At 28.9% G+C, this 9,355-nt stretch overlaps 1 long non-coding RNA gene across 2 annotated transcripts; it reads right to left on the bottom strand.

Moving 5' to 3' along the window:
- Nucleotides 1–844: 844 nt before the first annotated feature.
- Nucleotides 845–6,154, bottom strand: LOC136796958 (uncharacterized). 2 transcript variants are annotated; one of them, XR_010844748.1, is made up of 3 exons: nt 5,925–6,154; nt 3,844–4,008; nt 845–1,023 (listed from the first exon to the last, which is right to left on the bottom strand). It is a non-coding gene; the product is annotated as an uncharacterized lncRNA (long non-coding RNA). The 2 variants fall into 2 exon arrangements; XR_010844749.1 differs by lacking the exon at nt 5,925–6,154 and adding an exon at nt 5,163–5,243.
- Between the last annotated feature and the right edge of the window lie 3,201 nt (nt 6,155–9,355).

Below are 9,355 nucleotides of genomic sequence, written 5' to 3'. Positions count from 1 at the left end.
ATATTACTTTTTTATCAGTTCATTAAAAAATTTTAGTATTTATGTAAAAGTATTTATCTATAGCTAATTTTTGATTTATAATATAATGAAAAAAACTGAAACTAAATTTTGATTGATAGATGTCTTTTTACACCATATTATTATATCTTTGTCATTTATGTTACTTTTATACTCTTACATTAGGTTTACTTACTTTTTATGTATTATAGCTCTGATGATGACCTGCACTTTTGGTCAAAACGTGAATATTCAATAAATAGTTGAAAATATTTTTGGGTTTCTTGTCCGCAGTCCAGATCATCCATCTCCTTCTCATACACATATGATTAATCATATAAAAATATAATAATAAATCGCAGATGCACTGTGGTTTACTACTTTTATTACTTTCTTCGACACTGAAAGTTTCAAGATTCTCTGTGTACATTCTAAGTGCAAGAAAACTCATTACGTTAAATAGTAATACTTTTAATTAAATACAATAGCTAAAACGTTTAATTGAATGATGTACAAATTTTAGATCTGATCAAAGTTTGTAGGATTCTAATTCCTTCTGTATTTCAGGAATTTTTTTATCATTCCATATCAAATACTAACAGTATTATTAAATTAAATCAGTTATTGAAATAAATCATTGAAAAAAAAAATGCAAGATCTTATTCTTCTGAAAAAAAAGTCAGGGAAATTATAATTTCTAAATAATGTCTATTTTACAATGAAATGGTTAGAATTGATATAATTTCTTTATATTACTAACTCACTACTCAAATATAGAAATATAATAAAAATGTGCATACTTTTTAGGAAGGTGTTTAAACTATCGTAGGGAAAAAGGCAGAGCAAGTTAAAGTATTTATTAAAAATCATAGGCAAATATTGTTTATCCTTATCAGTCAATTTATATTATATATTTATATAATTCAGTCAATTATATATATTTCAGTCTTATCTTCAGTATGTTGTTGTACCTGTTATAATCCCCCTTTAGGCCGCAAAGATTTGAATCTACGGGAGACCAATTACCTGGAAATTAATTTGATTAAAATAACAATTAATTGGAACAAATAATTTTAAATTAAATGATTCAATATACATAAGAGTCACCTGATTGGGATTTGAAATTAACTTTCGAAACATTAAAAAATTAAATCTCTACATTTTATATATATAATTTAATATACTAATAGAATTTAACACTCCGTGTTAACATATATATTAAGTGTTAACACTCCGTTTAACATTTCGCTATGTGATATTTTAATAACAAATATACTTTTGTATTGACCGCCACCCAATAAAGGTAGAAAATAGTAGAAAAACTATTTAATTTTACTAATCTTTTGCCCCACTTGTCAGGTCTTCGTCAGGGCAGATCCTGATTGATAGATATTGAAGATTTTTTTGCTATTTTGTACCTCTATTGACTATACGGACTATCTTCCTAAAACTATACTTTTGGATTAAATAATATTTCTTTAGAAATAAATAATCAGAACTATACTAAAAAATATGTCATATAAAACAGTACTCCACAAACGAATTCCGAGTTCACGTTTATGCATCTCAAATGCTATAACTAATGTGTACTATTTCGATTTAGAAAAAAATTAAATGTTTTGTGGATTCCATGGATACCTGGTCTCTTATAGGTTACATGAACCCTACTATTATAGGACATCAAACATTAATTAACGTTTTTAATCATGGGCATCAGTTTTTACCTTAAAAAGCACTGACGAAATTAATAGAATTCCACACAAACCAATAAATTGAGTAATAGAAAATGACATAGCATCAGATATCTACATCCATGTGATTAATTGTATATCATCATATCTAAACACAAACCAGTAGGTCAAATTAACACTTTACAATATTAAATTATAAGATACCGTTGATATGACATTCAAACCATCTATCTAGTAAGTATACCATTAATTTGTGATTATGCTTAACTGTTAACCACTCCTCCTTATATAGGAGTCTATAATAGCATAGCTGATCGTTTTACATCGTTTTACAACGGTTACTTTGTATATGAGCTAATGTGAATTTTTAATGGGTTAGTGTTATTTTTAAATTACGAATTAGAACAATTAATGTCTTTTTACCTAAAAAAGTTCTGATGAAATGATATTGAATTCCACAAAAGGCAATAGATTAAGTTAATAGAAAATGGAATAGTATGAATGAGATATCAGTCCGCATCCGTTTGATGGACCTTCCATCCATGTGTGGAAAGGCAACCTTTTTCGACCGGACCCGCCCCACTAAAACCCCTTTTTTTGTTACCTTCTAATTTAATTTATTAAACAAACAGATAAAATATACATATCTACATATATGCATAGATATTTAGTGCTCTTCATTTGCCACATGGCATTATAAGGGGCTAGAAAAAAAAACAATTATACCTCCAATGAGCGACGGCTCTATATCACTTTTAAAATATTTGCTTAAAACGGAAAGAGGAGAGTTTAAGATATTTAAATCGAGCAATATTAAAAAAGCGCCTGAAAATGGAAAACAGTGTGAAAACCGGATTAAAAAATTTATGTAAAGTTACACAATTTAACATAATAAAATACTTTTATATTTCATACTATATTGAAATATTGTAAGTCAAAGAAACATGTCTTCTTATTTTTAAAAACCATTACCGCTTTCAGATAAAGTTTGACAAAAATTAAACCACGGTTTACTGGTAAACCACGGCTTAATCTTTGTTAAGCTAATATATTTAAACTGATTTTTATAAAAGGCTATTTATTAACCAACGATATGATTACCTGTTTGAAGGATTATATTACCTCAAATAAACCGAAAATCTTAGCAATAACTGAAAATTATTTATGGATTGATTTTGGATAAAATTAATATGCATAATTTCAAATTTAACAAACAGGATAGAGATCGAAATGTGGCGATGTTTCGCTCATAATGGATACATCCCTGAAACAATCCTACTGCCCATTGTTTGTTTTTGATTCTTTAATGACAATATGGTAACTATGTAAAATCAAATAACGGTAATAACACTAGTAAAATCAAACTATAAAAAGGACCAAGGAAGAACAGCCATCGAAAATAAATCTAAAGCAACTTTAGGTCGGTATAATTGCCAGAAATATACGTGCTTAAGAACTCCAAAGATTAATCATATAATGTGTGTTAGTTGTATATATAATTGTAAATGTTTTAATAAATAATAATGTAGGAGGTAGGAAAAAAAAACAAACATATAATGTGGTTCATAAGATGGTTGGGGGTGACGGTAGCAGCGTGGTAACGCGCTTGACTGCCAACACTTAGATTGCGAGCTCGAGCCCGGGATTTTTTCAAGCAAAAACTTATGCAATACTCACTCACAATCTCTCTCCGGGCATTCTTGAGGCCCTTCAGCCAATGGATGGCACTCACAAAAATAGGCGTGAGAGTGACGGACCCACCCTATGAAAACCACGTCAGGAAACGCGCGATGTATTTCTCTAGTACATCGCAAGATACTTGGGACCTCCACGGTCATGCCGTGCCAATGAAAAAAAAAAAAAAAAAAAAGGGTGCTTTAATTTCCCTTATTTTTCTTTAGAAAGTTCCAAATATACCAAGAGTAATCATCAAAAATTGTAAGAAAGTATTTTTTAGACTGTGATTATATATTAGATGACTTTTTAAGATAGGTTACTCATACCTACTAGGTAAAATGAAAAACTTCCATTTTTCAAACACATATCATTAAATAATAAATCCATTACCTGAGTGAAAAATTGAATATAAGTGAGAGCTATTATTAATTTCCATTAAATTATTAGAAATAATAATATTCCTTTTAGTTATATTTACCATCATAACATTCGTTTTGAATATCCATTGCACATCGGTTCGGAAAACTTGTATATTCCGTTTCGCCATCTTTATCAATCTGCTGGGCGCAAACTGGGTTGTATTCAAGAGTACAGGGTCTCGGGCATAGCGGAGTCGACTGTGAAACTACGAGGCCCGTAATACCTAAAATCATTTTAAAAATATTATAATACTTTTTCTAAAATTATTTTCCTTAATTTTGTGTAAATTAGGGGTCGAAAGAGAGTTTTAATCACCGTTCACCCTTTTTAAGAAATAATTTGTTCAAACCACTTATTTGAAATCCAGCCATAGTGCACAACTAAGGCATACAAAGAACCGCTAATTAATAATTTCAGCTTTATATCCATTGTCGTTTTAGAAATACTGTGTGAGATACACAATAATTCAGTGATAGAGTAAGTGGTACCTGTTTTTTTATAGTTAAGAAGATCAACATCAAATGGATTTCTATCATTGCTAATATAGGAGTTCTATCAATTAGTAGATTCTCCAGATGTTTGTATCATGTCATTATATCATTACAGCAAAATTACTTGTATATACTTTTATACAGTTGTAAATAACAATCTATAAATAATTTTTAAAAAATCATTGCTAATATCGTTCGAATTTAAATGACTTTTGTTTGTTTTATAAAGAATCAAATCACCTTTTAAATTTATGGCTATACTTATTTTTTCGGTTCTAGAAATATATTTTACAATATACATATTTATTGTTAAAACACAAGAATACCTAGGGAATCAGTATTTCACTAGGGTATACTAAAGCAGTAGAAGTTATATAATTAAATTTATACTAGAATAACCTATGCTAACCCCTAACTTACCTCCAAATTTGAGCTAAATCAGACAAGCCCTTTTTGAAATATAGTTGTGTCAAGAAAAATGCGTTTGCCCGTGCGTAGGCAAAATCAGATGATGAACTTTGCCTAAATCTATGGTTTATTATGCCAGTAACATTGTTATATTCTAACTACAAATATTTTAACTTAACTTATTAATTTAAGCAAATGAAAGAACCATGCAGCAGTACATTTCACATATAATCTTATCGTAAAAATGTACTATAACTATCAGCAGTAATTGGAATCTACGGATACACGTGAGACAATAAATTATAATAAAATTAAATTGGAAATAAATTAATAGAATATATGTTTACTCCTGTGCATACCAAACAGTTCTGCTAAAGTTATGAGAAAATATTTATTACGTAATAAATATTTGTTAGTGTATATCAAACATATGATTAATCAAAAGTGAAAACTATTTACAAAGTCTTAATTTACTTACAGAGAAAAACAATCAAGAATGACCAAAAGTTCATGATGATTTTCCCAAAATGTAATTAGCTGACTACACTTTATAGGAAAGTCTGACGGCATTTACTTGCTTTAATTTATCGCGTGTCAAGGTTGTGACAGAACTGGCGATCATTATGTCTCTCACAATGTTATTTACAAACTGTGAACTAATTTCCACGACAATGCAATGAAGGAAATCTAATTTCTTGCCTCGAGTGCTTCCAATAATAATTTCTAGGGATTTTTTATTTGATTCTTTATCGTCTAGGCTTTATTAAAATGTTTTTGCAGAATATAGGAGATTAATAAATGTTTTATTCATATGCATTAGCTATTTATATGCATATATTTTAATTCCTACTAATATTATATCATTATTAATATTATATATATATTTTTTTTTATATATATAGCTTAGATTCATAATATATATATATTATGAATCTAAACTTAAAATTTCGTTTAAGTTAAACTTAATATAAATTTTATTCATACTTAAAGTTAAGAAGCCTGTATCTGGACCTACAGGCTGGAACTGAATGGGGCAGCTTAATTTTCGAACATTCAATCCTTTTAGTCCATAATCTTACGGACAACAGTCAATGCTTCAAAGTGCGAACAAAACCTCACACTATGACCTCAATAATCTCATACGTCTTTGAGGTTATTGCATTGAAATTTTCAAAATTTTACCAGATACCCACATGTCACATACCTCAATACTTCGTAGCACAATCCCTATCCTACATACCCCTTTTGTGAATTGCTGTTGAAGTTCTGGCAAACGCTCTCACTCAATCACCACTGACTTTCAATAGCAGTACGGCGTCTTAGAGAAAAGCTCTAGGATTTCTTGAAGCCCTGCTTTTTCTTCCATACGAGGATGGTAAAGCTTGGTTGGGTTCCCAAGACTGAATGTAAATATTGTATATGAATGTATATTTACTTCATTTTAATTTTTTTTTTATATTGCGTATTAACTATTTTGTCATCATTTAATCAACTTTTATTGTATCGATTATATTTTTATTTATACATATGATATTTAATTTTTTTTGGGTATATGGTATGAATGTAAACTTTGAACATAAATACTTATTGTCCTTAATTGTGGCAGATTTTATTATTATTATTTAATAAAACCATATTTAATGATCATGTATCTGCTCTGCCAGTTAGCTGCTTAAATAGAAAATTATTATGAGTGGTTTTATTTGTCGAATTCCCTTATAGTTAGCCAATAAATAAATATTTTTATTTTAAATTGGGATATTTAGCCATTAATTCTAATTTTAAGACCCATTTATTCACAATGTAGGAATTAAATTTTATGTGCCAATGGTTATTCGCTCAATATATCGATGTATACTGATTATTTTGACCACCATTAATTGGACTTCTGCATGGGTGTTCTTTTTTAATATTCATCACATAATATTATACATAGATATAATACATAATAATATACAAAATTCATATACACATACATAATAATAATATTCATTAATTGTGCCAATATTGTGGAGGTAGAACAAAGACGTGGACCCATTGCAAAAACTATATAACCTGTTACTGGCAGTGCTAATAAAAAAATCCTTTAAAATAACTTCTCTTTATTGGTAATAAAATATTGCTGGTACATTCTTTATCACCCTAAGAAGTATTCCAATAACCTGTTAGAGCATCCCATCTCTGCCAGAATAACTGTTACTTTTTTTATTCTCTCCCTCTAATACGTTCAAACAACTTCGGAATATATCAGTCCGTGGAATTTCTAGCTTTCTGGACGTGGGAGATTTGCAATTTAAATAGCTTACTAAGTAGAATGTAAATCGTTTCTTCTTCATGCATGTCACTAAACTGCAACGTAATCTACGACAGCCTTATTTTATTATAGCCTTTATTGAATAACAATCCAGTTTCGCGGTCGTTTCTGGAACCTTATTCGGTAACAGGTTCCTACAAAGGTACCGAAATAGTCCCTAATTAAGGAGCGACCAGGCGCTACTATCTTACTAGGTGTAGTTGTCAAGTATTAATAACCTCCTTATCTTTTTTTTTTTTTTAGGAAATGACAAGAAAAAGAGAAAGAAGCTTTGGAATGTAGGCCCGTGTTCCCTACGAAAAATATTTTTAGTGTTCCGTCCAATCTTATTAGTAGGCCCGGGGGTACATTTATTTCCGAAAATATTTATTACTTTTTTTGGGAGAGACCGAAAAAAATCTTGTATTTCGGCCATTCTCATTTGTTTGACAACCCTGAAAGCGTTGTAGCATCAGGCTATTAAATAACTCTTGTCATCAACGAAATTTCTCATCCTGGCGATAGACTCGACCCATGTTGTGTTTGGACGTTTATAGTCCTTCATCTATCTCTTTTTTTTAAAATGGTATAATCCTCAATATTTGAACAAATCTGTAATTTATCTTTGGATACAGAAAATATTAAACAGTTCATTGTAAGAATCAATGCTTTAAGATATTTCACTGGAAAACTTTGGTCTGGGAAAAAAATAAATTAAGAAAAAATATCACTAACGATTCGCTTATTTCACAATACCCGTCCGCATAATGCACCACTTAATCACCTGAAGAACAATCTGTAAAGTTCCCAAATTACCTTTTTTTATACGCAAATTTTAAAGGGTGTTAAAGTTTTTTAAAAAAATAGTGTGTTTACACGATATTGAATTATTTATAATTCAATAAAATAAAAGTTTATTTTTTTCTTAGAACAATCGTTTTCCGTCTTAAAATAAACACTATGTATAATACTTTGTAAAAAATATAAATTATATGTTGCCTATTCATAAAATTAATTGTTTATCCTTTGCAAAACCGTTAAATGTAAAAAAATAGGTACTAAAAAATAATAAAGAAAAACTATAACTCAGTAGAACTGTCGACTACTATGTTCAATACTTTTTTTGTCACTGTAATATGTCTAGTACTTAGTCTTGAAACTCAAAAGTTGACTTATCAGGACAGAACTGGCCATTTTTGCAATTCATAATAATGAGACCGACAAAAATATATTAAATTATATTATAGATATTAAAAAATATATATTCGTTTCCAATATTTTTTAATCCAACTAGAATTATGAAACATTTAAAAAAAATATATATATTGAAAAACATTTTATCTTCACAGTACTGAGTTAATGATGTTCATTCATGAGTTAAAGATGTTGCTGCGGAAGTAATGATATTGCAAATACTTTATTAAAGATGGTTCAAGTTAATATACTATACCTTTTGAGAAACTTCGATGCAACTATACATCAGTAATTAGGAATGAATTTTCTTATCTTTTAGATATTATTTTATTTATTGATTGAAACAATTATTGAAAATTTTATAACTAGAATAATTTATTTATATATATCCAGCTTCCATTGGCATCATAGGTGTGCAGTAGAAGTTCGATATAAAATATATATCCGTAACAACGAAACATTGCTAATATATCACTATACAAGTTTTACATTAAATTTACAATATTCGGTAGTTAAGTTCAGTTATCTGCGTCTATTCAACCCGCTGGTCTTCTTTACAAAGATTGAAGTTGGCTAGCCCAATAATTGTTTTTGACCCGTATACAACTTCTGTGTAATACAGGGTAGTTTTCTTCGGTTACTAGCTGAGGGAAATCGTCATTTGTGAGGGCATAGTTCCCCTTCTCTGCTAATCTGTTCTGTAGTCAATCAAAGATGGTACATACATAAAATATAAAATTTTAAGGGCACATAAAATATTAATTTTTTTTAACTTTCATATTATCCATAACAATAATACTATATGTACACTATCATCCTTAATTTAAACTTAGATATGCCAATTTAAGGTATGATAGTGTAAATATAACATTATTGTGATGAATAATATGAAAGTAAAAAAAATATATATATATTTTATGTATCCATGACATGAAGGCCAAAACGTTGGGAAAAAATGAAGAAGCTTGAAAGAAAGGATCAAAAGAAGGTGTTTTAAATAACCTACTTTCAAACCAAAAATAATATATAATTATATGAAGATAATTGATCGTAGATACATAACAGGAGAAGATGTCGGAGGGTGCAGTCAGCAGAAAAAACACAAATAAACAAACGAATTATTTATTTGTGCCGACGTTTGGTAATTTCCAAATATTTAGTCTATTATTTATTTATTTGTATTT

Source organism: Halyomorpha halys, unplaced genomic scaffold (assembly GCF_000696795.3).
Source record: "Halyomorpha halys isolate HHAL.00 unplaced genomic scaffold, Hhal_1.1 Scaffold1268.1, whole genome shotgun sequence".
In the NCBI taxonomy this organism is placed as follows: Eukaryota; Metazoa; Arthropoda; class Insecta; order Hemiptera; family Pentatomidae; genus Halyomorpha; species Halyomorpha halys.
This window is presented reverse-complemented; position numbering and strand designations above follow the sequence as displayed.